This window comes from Prosopis cineraria, unplaced genomic scaffold (genome assembly GCF_029017545.1).
Source record: "Prosopis cineraria cultivar Desert tree isolate PC_DT_omini unplaced genomic scaffold, ASM2901754v1 PC4, whole genome shotgun sequence".
NCBI lineage: Eukaryota > Viridiplantae > Streptophyta > Magnoliopsida > Fabales > Fabaceae > Prosopis > Prosopis cineraria.
In genome coordinates this window covers 40,344,291-40,358,251 of record NW_026555335.1, presented here as the reverse complement: position 1 = coordinate 40,358,251, position 13,961 = coordinate 40,344,291, and the positions used below count along the sequence as shown (strand labels likewise).

At 34.6% G+C, this 13,961-nt stretch overlaps 1 non-coding gene across 1 annotated transcript; it reads left to right on the top strand.

Moving 5' to 3' along the window:
• The first annotated feature begins 11,828 nt into the window (after nucleotides 1–11,828).
• LOC129310217 (small nucleolar RNA R71) lies at nucleotides 11,829–11,934 on the top strand. The gene has a single exon (XR_008593055.1). It is a non-coding gene; the product is annotated as a small nucleolar RNA R71 (small nucleolar RNA).
• Nucleotides 11,935–13,961: the final 2,027 nt, after the last annotated feature.

The following is a 13,961-nucleotide window of genomic DNA, read 5'->3' as shown; positions in this document are numbered from 1 at the left end:
TTATCCTTATTAAATATCTTATAATAAATATCAAGTTATTATCAATAGGATCACTTTTAAAAAAAGGCAATGATTACACCTCGAATAACTAAAAATGTCTTACATTTTTTAACATCCAACTCCTCAAAAAATGCCTTATATTTTTTAACAAAGAGAGTAAGATTTTACAGGAATGGAAATCAATCTTGTACATATTAAACATGAGCTCCAACGATCCCTTATTCAAATTCACTCTTTTATGTTTTTAATAAAAAAAATTTTAATAGTATCATGTGAAATTTAAAGAATTATAGTAGATACTTGGATTAATTGCCTCATCGTGTGGAATAATCCTCATAGAATTGTGATTATTAATTTGTATATAGTAAATAAATAAATGAATTTTGTAAACAATGACTATTAAAAAAACTAATTAATTAAAATAATATATTTAAAGAATAATCATTAAATTTTTTGATCATGTGAGATTTTTGAATCTCTATAGACTTTTAGGATAATTGTACTACTTTTAGGATAATCTCTATAGACTCTGTAGGTATAGCGATTAATTTTTTTAAAATAATAATAAAAATTATGCATACATAATAAATAAATTATTGTGTGAGGATTTTAAATTTTTATAGATATTTAGGATAATCATATTACTGTGTAAGTCAATAAGGCTTTATAAGTACAATAATTAAGTTTCTATATAAAATTATAAGTCATATATACATAGGCACACATTAAATAAATTAAATTAAAATATATTTAAATAAATATTATTTAATTCTTTTGTTGGGTAATGGTTTTGAATTTTTGTGAATATTCAGGATAATCATATTACCATGTAAGTCAATAAGGTTTCATAAATATGGTGATTGAATTTTGAAAACATGTATATAAATGCTTAAAAAATTGATAAATAAATTAAGCCATTTGATACTTTTATCTTGTGAGATTTTAGAATCTCCATAGACAATAAGAATAATTGTATTACCATATGAGTCAATAAACTCTGCACGTACAATGATTAAGTTTACAAAATGTCTAAAAAAAGGGCAATGATTTTAAATCTTTTATAATAGAATATTTATTATTTATTTTTATTTTCCTTATTTCAAAAACTGGGAAGATAATTGAAATTAAATTGCTTTTTAAAATTTAAAACATACATATCAAAATTTAAGAAAATTGTTTTATTTGTAAAATAGTAAATTATTTCTAGTTAATATCTCTTCAATATATACATATATATTCACCAACACATTTAAAATCTCAAAATACATAAACTTTGATCCCCATTGTATGTATATAGGCCTTAGAGCCAGATTCAAAGTCAAATCCGTCCTTGTACATAAATAATTATTTCCTTTTTTAATTTCTTAATATCTTGCACATGAATGAGGAAGGGTAATTAAAATAACTTTAAAGTTATATTAATTTAGGATAATCAACTTTAGATAATCATTCTCACAAATGGGTGTTGTAGGGTGCCTGACACCTTTTCTACATTCAATCGATTCTCGAATCTATTTTCTAATTTCATAGACCATCTTTATCTTCTTTAAATGGTTTTTCAAGATTTTCCTCAAAAATTTGGTAGCGACTCCCATTCAACAAGTTTTTATTTTGAAGACCGAAACCTTTGCTTTTGTGCCCCATCTGTGTCACATTTTCAAGTACGATAAGATGATAGATGTAATTTGGAATTGTGTTTCTTCTTCATCCATGCAATTACATTGGAATGGGGGTAAAGCTAAGTCTTTTGTTCCTTCAAGAAGGGTCTAACAGGGAGATCCTATTTTACCATATCTCTTCATCATATGCAGGAAACATTTTGCTCACTTGATTTGGCAAAATATGGAAACTAGTGAATGGAAACCAATCAAAGTCTGAAGGTGAATGCAGAAGCTTCTTTACAGCAAGTTGAAGCAATTAATGAATGTTTACATAACTTTTGTGCTAGCTCGAGTTTGAAGGTGAACGCGATAAAGACTAAAGTGTTTTTCTCTTTTGATGTCTATTATCATAGAAGTCTTAAGCTGAATAATGATCTTGGTTTCACTCAGACTATGGATCTTAGGAAATATCTTGGAGTCTTTATTCTTCATAAACATGTAGATAAGAGTACTTATAGTGAAGTCGTTGATAAGGTGAAAAGGCAGTTGACTAACTGGAAGGCATCTTCTTTTGCGCTTGCGGGACAAAATACTTTGATTAACTTTATTACCTTTAGTATACCCATATATACTATGAAAACAGTGAATCTCTGTAACACACCAAAATTTTTTTTTAAATAATTTAACTCAACTATAGTTGGGTTACAGCCACCCAACACATTTTTATATCAATAATTTCAATATAAAATATTTTATAATTGGCTTCAACTCACACACTATAACATTTCAGATAAATTTTTACCTCCCACATGCCATTAGGCTAAATCACATTTGTCCATCCTTATACTCCCAACAAGTAAACTAAATCACATTTGTCCATCCTTATACTCCCAACAAGTAAAATAAGCAATTTAGTCAATTTTCAACACAAGCCAGTTATTTGACCTTATAATCATGCCATTTTAACCAATCCAAAGTAAACTTAATATTAAAATTACAGTCATCCAAATTGTACCAAAAATAGAAATAGTTTGAAAGGCATGATTACATTTATATATTCATATAATTGACAATAAACAAAAAGCCCTAATATTGGCAATATAACACATTATAAATCATAAATTAAATACCCAAAAGAGACAGTGGATCTATACCACTAAGCCTCTGGGACTCCTCTATGTGTCACTCGTGTCTCTTCTCCTGAAAATTGTTAACCACATAATGAGACTCAAAAGTCCCAGTAACCAAAGCCAATTTATGATAGTGTATACAAACAGTTAAGTGTGTGCTTACTAAGTGAGAATTAAAAATAATATAATTCCAATAAATATAAGAAATATTACAATATACACAAACAACCATCCTTATATCCCTCCATTAACCTCGAGCCGTAGCCCTCACTCGGTGTTAAATTACATGGCCAAAGGTAGATTAGCCCGAGCCCTTACAAACCACCTATTGAGCTCCAATAGGGGCGTACCACGTGGCACATAAATACAACAATAATAGCAAGTCTCCCAACACCTCCCACAATAATGAAACAAATTCATAATAATATTACACAATTATACAATATTACAAAATTTATAATTTTCTCAATAATCACCCAATTAACATGAAGTAACACTAATCACAAATTAAAAGCATGGTTACCTTGTGGCTTTTTCAATAAATTATTCCTTAAAATTTCTCTCTCACCACAATCTTCACCAGTAATACAATCTACAAATAACATTGTTGCTCACAGCAAGTGCACGGGTCGTAGCAAGTAATATAAAATGAGTAGAGTATCGTTCCCTCAAGGATTTGTTTAAAAACAATGATCAAGCAAAAGATTAAGCAAATTTGATCAAGTTGAGCTACACATAGTTAGGTGAAAATGATTTTGCTTATGAAGCTAATACTAAAAAATAAAGAAAAATAAGTGATTCACAAATTTCCAACACAAATTGAGACCTAGGATTAATTGTCCCTCTTGCATTTCATAACACCAAAATTACCTCCTCTCATAAATGCTTTTTAATGAAAATAAGTGCTAACCTAGGGTTCTAAAAGTACTTGGACAAGCTCTCTCAAGTCATGAACAAGTGTTTAGTTAAATTAATTGGCCAATCTCTTGTTACAATTAATAAAACTCAATTTTAAACACCAACCCTAATGTGGCTATGCAAGGCTAGCAAGTATATCTCTATCTTACTAGCAAAACCATCCATTCAACATGCAAATATCAAGTTCTTACACAATTTTACCCAAGTTCTACACTCAACCTAGCCCTCTCAAGCATCAATTAAGTGAACCCAACATCTAAATGGTGGCCAATCAAGTAGAAGCATTAAGGAAAGAGTAAAATAAACACATATATATATCATTAATCACAAAAAGAGAGGAGAAATATAGTGTTAATTCATACAAGGGTTCCAAATAATCCTAGAACAAAGGGTTTAGCTACTCATAATCATCCACAAGCTACAAATATACAAAATAAGTGGACCCATTTCAGATTACAAGAGAGGAAAGGGAAGAGGAATAGAAAAACCAAAGAAAATGAGCTCCTAATGTCTTCAAAGCTTCAATCTCTTGATCCCAACTCTTCCAATGCCCAAACCCTAGCACAACCAAGCTCTAAAAGTGTCTAAAAGTCTGAAGAATGCATTCTGGGTCGAGCTCTCAGCTTATATGTATCCTAGCCAACTAATTTCTGATAAACGAAACGCAGTGTTTTTCTGACAGCGGTGAAAGTCGCGAACGAAAGTCACGACTTTGGGACGACTTTGACAGTTTTGCACTGTTTTTACAGCTAACGAAAATCATTCAATTAGCTCTTGATTTCTTCATCCAAACGCCTTCCAAAAATATCCACAAAGCTCCAGAAACGCTTCTAATCAAAATAACATGAAATTAGGCTAAAAATATCAAATTAAAGCCAAGAACACAAGCCTAAAACAAAACGCACATTTTCCTAATTTGGGCAATAAAAACATATACAATTGAACTAAAACGGATTAGAATCTAAGGAAAATGTGATGAAATAACATGAACTTCTAGAGGTTAACACACCCCCAAACTTAGATTTTTACTCGTCCTCGAGTAAAATAAGTAATAAAACAACTAGATTGACTAATTATTCATCTACTAAGCATGCATGAAAATATCCTCACTAGTTGCTCCAAATATATGTTAAAGAGGATAGCAGTGAAATATAAAGGAATGCCCAATTCACAAATTAAGATCATACTTTCCAACAATTTAGAAATGTGTGTGTGTGAGACCAGAGAACGATTTTCCTGCAAATATCAAGTCAAAATGTAACAACTTAATATGCATAGAACAAGCTCAATATCAAGACTTCATATGCCTAAACTCTTCTTCTCTCTCCACTAAAAGATCACTTCACATAATTCAAAATCAATGGGACTTTGTAAGCTTGTAGCGTGGCCAAAGGTTTTGGGCTTATTGAAATGAAAGGATAAATGGAATTCAAAGAACTTGAGATAAATGACAATGAGAAGCCAACCATTCCATTCTTGCTAGCCAAATACTTTCCCCCAAACTTATCCCAAATACCATTCCTTGTACTCCAAATTTATTGATATTGAAACTCTCTTTTTTTTCATTGCAATTTTTTTTTCATGTATATTTCTATATTTTTTTTTTTAGGAGCACAATTAGTAGAATTTCAAACTTCATTTCCATTCCTCACACCCAAATTTACAATAACAACACCTCCTTGAACAACTAAAACAAACTTCCCTACTAGCACACAAATTTTTTTTATCACTTATCTCAAGAGTAAGATAGTTCATGGTTTTTCAAATTATAGAAGCTAGGGTCTAATGAAGGTTTCAAAAAGAAAATACATAAGATTTTCAATTCCAGGCTCAAAAGGGGTTCAAGTAGAAATGATGCAATAGGTGGGCTTGAAAGGCTCAAACGCAATTGAAAGAATGCCTAAATCATATTTTAATATCATGCAAAGTGATTAAAATGCCTCAAGAGATTTCAAGATAGATTCTAGAATTTCTCAATTGAGAGAGAAAATGCACATAAACTTGCCACATAATTTCCTAATAGAGGCATTCAAATCATTGTGTGGTTCAAAAGTGCAAAAGAAAATTTCACAAAATTATTAGAAAGCAAGCCTTAACCCTGCAAATCAAGCATGCCAAAATATTTATCACAACTTCCTATAAAACATACAGTTTAAGCAATGTTCTATCATTGGATCACACATTCTGTTCAACAAATAATTTCTCAATCTAGCTCAAATTTTAGAAGAGAGGAACAGTAAATAGCTAAGTTTTAAAATTAAAGTTCATGTCAAATCAACCAAAATAATACCCTCACCCCCAAACTTAAATTGAACAGTGTCCTCACTATCAAAAGAGGAAAGTAAGGGCCCTTTCTTATGCAACTATACAACCAAACAACAATAGAAAGGTTGCATGAGAGACACAAAAAGCACAACCTGTAACAAAAGAGTATTTCAACAATATCCACAGGTAACAAAACAACTATAGAACTAGAATTAAGACAAGCTAATCTATGTGATCTCTTGGAAACTTTGAGGTAGAAAAGAGGATGAATGACAAATGTGATTCATGCTAAAGAAGAATGAAAGTAGACAAAGCTCAGGTGGCTAGAATTATGGATAGTGACAAGGGAAAGAACTTGAAAGATTTAGGGGGAAAAGGTTTGTATTAAAGTAATTGAGTGAGGTTAGCATTCATTGAGGGTAAAGTTTGGGCAAGAGAAAAAAAACAAGAGGAAAAAATTCTTTCTCTTTTTTTTTTTAATTTTAACTTTTTTTTGAAATTTTTTCCAAAGTCATGAATTTCAGATTAGGCTTAAATTCGAAGTCACGACTTTCATCTTCTCTGGACGCTTATCAGAACTTTTAACAGCAAAAATTCTGCAGCAATCTATTTTCAAAAATCTGATTTGTTCACCCCTTAAAACCTCTTCCAAACACTCAAATCACTCCAAAATCAATCTCTAACCATCATTCATCAACCATACACAATTTCCTTCAATTTAAATGCAATCAACCCCCAAAAAGAACCATTTTTCATGAGAATCAAACCACAAAAAATTGCATTTACTTCAATAAGCTCAAAATAATTACCAAGACAAGTTTATAAGCATAAAAACAACTTAAATAGCTTGACTTCCCTGAAATTTTCCTTCCTTTTGTGCTCTTTTGTTCTTTGGGCACATTTCTTGCTTCTCCAAAGGCTTATACTTCCTCATATCTTCTTGTTAACCTACAAAAGAGACAAGATCACACATAACTTCACCAAAACAACTAATCTACAAAAGAAAAATCAAAAGATAAGGTTTAGAGCTTGGGTTACCTCCCAAGTAGTGCTTGTTTTATAGTCATTCAGCCTGACTCTTCTCTCCTTCAAGAGGCATCAGATAAGGGCAAGGTAATTGCTTCACGGTCTACCTCACCACCCCAGTAATACTTCACTCGTTGTCCATTGACTTTAAATCTTTCTCCTTCACTGCTCTCAAGCTCAATAGCAATATGAGGAAATGTTTGGACCACATTGAACAGTCCCGACCATCTAGACTTGAGTTTGCCAGGAAATAATCTCAATCTAGAGTTGTACAAGAGTACTTTTTGGCCTGGCTCAAATACTTTGCATAAAATTTTCTTGTCATTCCATCTCTTTGTCTTCTCCTTGTATTGCCTAGCATTCTCATAGGCATTTAACCGAAATTCATCAAGTTCATTCAATTGGAGAAGTCTCTTTTCACCCACGACTTTAAAATTAAAGTTGAGCTTTTGGACAGTCCAATAAGCACCATATTCTAGCTCTATGGGTAGATGACATGCTTTCCCAAAAACTAACCGGTATGGAGACATGCCGATAGGAGTTTTGTAAGCCATTCGATAAGCCCACAATGCATCGTCAAGTTTGGTGGACCAATCTTTTCTTGCCACTCCTACTGTCTTCTCAAGTATCTTCTTGATTTCCCGATTAGAGATCTCAGCTTGCTCGTTAGTTTGAGGATGGTAAGCAAGTGCAACCTTGTGCTTGACACCATATTTCTTCAAGAGAGATTGAAATTGGTTGTTGCAAAAATGAGTACCACCATCACTCACAATGGCTCTTGGTGCTCCAAAGCGGGTGAAAATATGCTTCTTCAAGAACTTGAGCACCACTTTAGCATCATTAGTGGGAAATGCCGCCGCTTCGACCCATTTTGAGACATAGTCTACAGCCATAAGGATATATTGATTGTTGAAAGACATGAAAAATGGTCCCATGAAGTCTATGCCCCACACGTCAAACAATTCTACTTCAAGCATGTTGTTGAGTGGCATTTCGTTCCTTCTAGAGATATTACCCATCCTTTGGCACCTATCACACTTTAAAACAAAGTCATATGCATCCTTGAATAAAGAGGGCCAATAGAAACCACTTTGCAAGATTTTAGATGCTGTCTTGTCACCCCCAAAGTGGCCTCCATAGTCAGAAGAATGGCAACATCTTAGAATTTCTTGTTGCTCACACTCAAGAACACACTTTCTGATTATTTGATCAGCACATTGGCGAAACAGATAGGGTTCTTCCCAAAAATACAACTTAGCATTATGGAGAAACTTCTTCTTTTGATGAAACTTCAAATCAAAGGACAAGATGCCACAAACAAGATAGTTGACAATGTCCGCATACCACGGTGTTTGAATATTGTCAACCTTAAAGAGTTGCTCATCAGGAAAAGCTTCATCAATAACAACATTACATTTAAGTTGAGCATCAGTACTCAACCTAGAAAGATGGTCCGCCACTTGATTCTCAGTACCCTTCCTATCAATAATCTCCAAGTCAAATTCTTGTAGAAGTAGTACCCATCGAATTAACCTTGCTTTAGACTCCTTCTTGCTAAATAGGTACTTCAAAACTGAATGGTCAGTGTAAACTGTCACCTTAGTACCCACAAGATACGATCTAAACTTGGTAAAAGCAAACACCACTGCAAGAAGCTCTTTCTCAGTTGTGGTGTAGCTTTCTTGAGCATCATCAAGTGTTCTGCTAGCATAGTAAATTGGGTGAAGTACTTTTTCTTTCTTTTGGCCAAGCATAGTACCCACAGCAAAGTCACTAGCATCACACGTCACAATGAAAGGCAAACTCCAATCAGGAGCCATCATGATAGGCGCAGACACAAGTCTTTTCTTCAACTCTTCAAATGCTTTCAAGCATAAATCATCAAATTTAAATTCAGCATCTTTCTCAAGAAGAGTGCAAAGAGGTTTGACTATTTTGGAGAAGTCTTTGATGAAGCGGTGATAAAATCCCGCATGACCAAGAAAACTCCTCACACCCTTAACATTAGTAGGTGGAGGAAGTTGCTCAATCGCCAAAATTTTGGCTCTATCTACCTCCAAGCCATTTTTAGAGACTCTATGGCCAAGAACTATGCCCTCCTTAACCATGAAGTGGCATTTTTCCCAATTCAAGACCAAGTTGGTCTCTTCACATCTTTTCAAATCATTAGCCAAATTGATCAAACATTCCTCATATGAATCCCCAAAAACCGTGAAGTCATCCATGAAGACTTCCATAGTTTGCTCAATCATATCAGAGAAAATTGCCATCATACACCTCTGAAAAGTAGCCGGTGCATTACATAACCCAAAAGGCATGTGCTTGAAAGCAAAAGTTCCATAAGGACAAGTAAATGTCATTTTTTCTTGATCCTCTGGAGCTATGGCAATTTGGTTATAGCCTGAACACCCATCAAGGAAGCAAAAGAATTCCCTTCCAGCTAATTTGTCAAGCATTTGGTCGATAAAGGGAAGAGGAAAGTGATCTTTCCTAGTAGCCGCATTTAGCTTCCGATAATCCATGCATACTCTCCACCCAGTGACAGTGCGAGTAGGAATTAGCTCATTGTGGGTGTTAGCCACTACAGTCATGCCTCCCTTTTTTGGAACGCATTGAACTGGACTCACCCAAGAGCTATCAGAAATAGGATAGACAATGCCCGCCTCAAGCCATTTTAAGATCTCTTTTTTCACAATTTCCTTCATAATAGGATTCAACCTTCTTTGATGTTCCACAGAAGTTTTATGATTGTCTTCAAGGAAAATCTTATGCATGCAAATTGAAGAGCTAATACCCTTTATGTCGGCAATAGTCTACCCAATAGCTCTCTTATGAGCTTTCAAGACTTCCACAAGTTGCTCTTTTTGTTGTTCATTCAAGTCCGCAGCAATAATCACTAGCAAAGTGTTGTTGGCTTTAAATAGACATACCGAAGATGAGAAGGTAATGTCTTCAACTCAAGATATGGTGGCTCTTCAATAGAGGATTTCAAAGATGGTCTACCAAGAGAAGATAAGTCTAGAGATTCAAATTGGACACGGTTTCTAGGATAAACCGGTGATGCATTCATGATAGCCATACACTCTTCTCCATCTTGAGTCTTTAATTGAGCTCCTAGTAATAAGGCTTCTAAAAAATCATTAGGAATTGCCTTATTAAATTCTTCTTGTGCAATTTGATCAAGCATATCAACAAAGAAGCATTGCTCAAGATCTTTGGGAGATTTCATCAACTTGTGCATGTTAAAAGTGACTTGCTCATCATCCACCCTCATAGTAAGCTCACCTTTTTCAACATCAATCAAGGTTCTAGCAGTTGCCAAGAATGGTCTTCCTAAGATAATAGGAATATCACGATCCACCTCACAATCAAGGACAATGAAATCAACCGGAAAAATGAATTTATCCACTTTTATAAGAACATCTTCAATAACACCATGTGGATAAGCCAAGCTTCTATCCGCTAATTGCAAAGTCACGGTTGTTGGTCTAGCTTCACCCAACTCTAATTTATTGAAAATAGAGAGAGGCATAAGATTGATACTAGCTCTAAGATCACATAATGCCTTACCCAAAAATTTATTCCCAATATGACACGGAATTGAGAAGCTACCGGGATCCTTCAACTTTTGAGGTAGTTGCTTAATGATATCCGTACAACTCTTTGTTAGAGCAACCGTCTCAAACTCATTGAACCTTCTCTTTTTAGAGAGCACATCTTTCACGAATTTAGCATATTTGGGCATTTGCTCCAAAGCTTCCACAAAAGGAATGTTGATATGCAATTGCTTGAACATATCAAGAAACTTTTTGAATTGGCCATCTTCTTGTTGCTTCCTAAGCCTTTGAGGAAAAGGTGGTGGAGGCATATATTTTGGCTTGGCCTCTAGTTGCTTTTTCTCATCACCAACCTTTTTGGCTTGATCTTCAATCTTTTTCTCTTCTTGGTCATTCTTCGAGTTATCACACTCTTCAACCATAATTTCTTCATTAATCACTTCATTATCAACAATCACCTTAGTAGCACCACTACTCACACCACTTGCACTTGGCATAAGAACTTCGGGTAATTGCATCCCACTTCTCAAAGTGATGGCTTTACACTCCTCCTTACCATCCCTTTTAGGATTTGGAATGGTGTCACTAGGGAGATTACTTCTTGACATAGCATTCATTTGTGAAGCTAATTGCCCCATTTGCACTTCGAGGTTCTTGATTGCGGTATCATGAAGAGTAAGAGTTACCTTAGTTTCAACTCTTGCAGACTCTTATTACTCAAGATTTGTGCTAGCATCTTTTCCATTCTAGACTCCTCTTCTTTAACCGGCATTGACTTTGGTGGAGCTTGAAAACCCGGAGGGTGAAGTGGCTTGACATTAGAGGATGAAGGTTGATTTGAAGAATTCCCTTGACTCCATGAAAAATTAGAATGATTCCTCCATCCTGAGTTGTATGTTTGAGAGTAAGGGTTGTTGTGAGGGTTTTGAAACTTGCCCATATAGTTGACAGACTCAGTGGTCATATAAAGAGGACATTGATCGGGCATGTGCATATCATTGCATTGATTGCACACAATTGGAATGGCTTGGACAGCATGCACATTATGAGAATTTCCCTTTTACATTTGAGATTCCAACACATCAAAACGCTTGTTCATTGCATTCAAGATGGATACAATCTGGGAAGAGGAATCATCTTTAGCACTAGTCACCATTGATGTATTCCTTCTATTCGTGTTTTGAGTGTTATTCGCAGACAATTGGTCTAAGAGGCGAAAAACTTCATTAACAGGCACATTTCGATATCCCCCATTTGTGATAGAATCAACCATGGCCTTCGAAGATGGATTCAGACGATTACAGAAAATCTGAATCACTACCCATTTGTCCACTCCATGATTAGGGCATTTCTTCATCAACATCTTGTATCTCTCCCAAGCTGCATAGAGATGTTCCTCTGGATATTGCTTAAAACTAAGAAACTCATCTCTTGCTTCTACTGTTTTATCATCAGAGAAGAATCGGGCTCTAAACTTGTTCTCAAGATCCTCCCATGAACCAATAGAACCTTCGGGAAGATTGTTGAACCATTCTTTAGCCTTATCTTGTAGAGAAATTGGAAATAACCGCAAGCACAAGACATCTTTAGGCACCCCATTTTGTCTGAAAGAATCACATACTTCCACAAAAGACATCAAGTGCTTGTTAGCATCTTCATTGAATAAACCATGAAACACACCATTCATTTGAAGCATTGTGATCATGGCGGGCTTGATCTCAAAAGTATGTGCTTGAAACTCCGGCATTCGAATACAAGATTGAGTACCCCTCAGATTCCGGTTAGCAAAGTCATTGACTGAGGCGGTGTCATACTGGTCTTCTGCCATGTTTCCCGATTCAAGAGTTCTTTCAGAATTAGGAGACTCGGTTTCTTCAAAGATTGTCAATCCTTCAAGTATCACTTCCAATCCTTCTGGGCCTATGACTTGCATATGCCAAATGGGTACCTGAAGAAGAAACAACCCAAGAAGTATTAAACTAAAACAAAAACACTGAACAAAGACAAAATAAAAATCTAGAACTAATATCTACAAAGCTCAAGCGAAATCTAATATTACTAGTCTAAGGTTGACCACAATATTTTCAAAAGCAACTCCCCGGCAACGGCGCCAAAAACTTGTTGCTCACCGTAAGTGCACGGGTCGTAGCAAGTAATGTAAAATGAGTAAAGTATCGTTCCCTCAAGGATTTGTTCAAAAACAATGATCAAGTAAAAGACTAAGCAAATTTGATCAAGTTGAGATACACATAGTTAGGTGAAAATGATTTTGCTTATGAAGCTAATACTAAAAAATAAAGAAAAGTGAGTGATTCACAAATTTCCAACACAATTTGAGACCTAGGATTAATTGTCCCCCTTGCATTTCATAACACCAAAATTACCTCCTCTCATAAATGCTTTTAATGAAAATAAGTGCTAACCTAGGGTTCTAAAAGTACTTGGACAAGCTCTCTCAAGTCATGAACAAGTGTTTAGTTAAATTAATTGGCCAATCTCTTGTTACAATTAATAAAACTCAATTTTAAACACCAACCCTAATGTGGCTATGCAAGGCTAGCAAGTATATCTCTATCTTACTAGCAAAACCATCCATTCAACATGCAAATATCAAGTTCTTACACAATTTTACCCAAGTTCTACACTCAACCTAGCCCTCTCAAGCATCAATTAAGTGAACCCAACATCTAAATGGTGGCCAATCAAGTAGAAGCATTAAGGAAAGAGTAAAATAAACACATATATATATCATTAATCACAAAAAGAGAGGAGAAATATAGTGTTAATTCATACAAGGGTTCCAAATAATCCTAGAACAAAGGGTTTAGCTACTCATAATCATCCACAAGCTACAAATATACAAAATAAGTGGACCCATTTCAGATTACAAGAGAGGAAAGGGAAGAGGAATAGAAAAACCAAAGAAAATGAGCTCCAAATGTCTTCAAAGTTTCAATCTCTTGATCCCAACTCTTCCAATGCCCAAACCCTAGCACAACCAAGCTCTAAAAGTGTCTAAAAGTCTGAAGAATGCATTCTGGGTCGAGCTCTCAGCTTATATGTATCCTAGCCAACTAATTTTTGATAAATGAAACGCAGCGTTTTTCTGACAGCGGTGAAAGTCGCGAACGAAAGTCACGACTTTGGGACGACTTTGACAGTTTTACACTGTTTTTACAGCTAACAAAAATCATTCAATTAGCTCTTGATTTCTTCATCCAAACGCCTTCCAAAAATATCCACAAAGCTCCAGAAACGCTTCTAATCAAAATAACATGAAATTAGGCTAAAAATATCAAATTAAAGCCAAGAACACAAGCCCAAAACAAAATGCACATTTTCCTAATTTGGGCAATAAAAACATATACAATTGAACTAAAACGGATTAGAATCTAAGGAAAATGTGATGAAATAACATGAACTTCTAGAGGTTAACAAACATATTATTTATAAATATTAGTTTC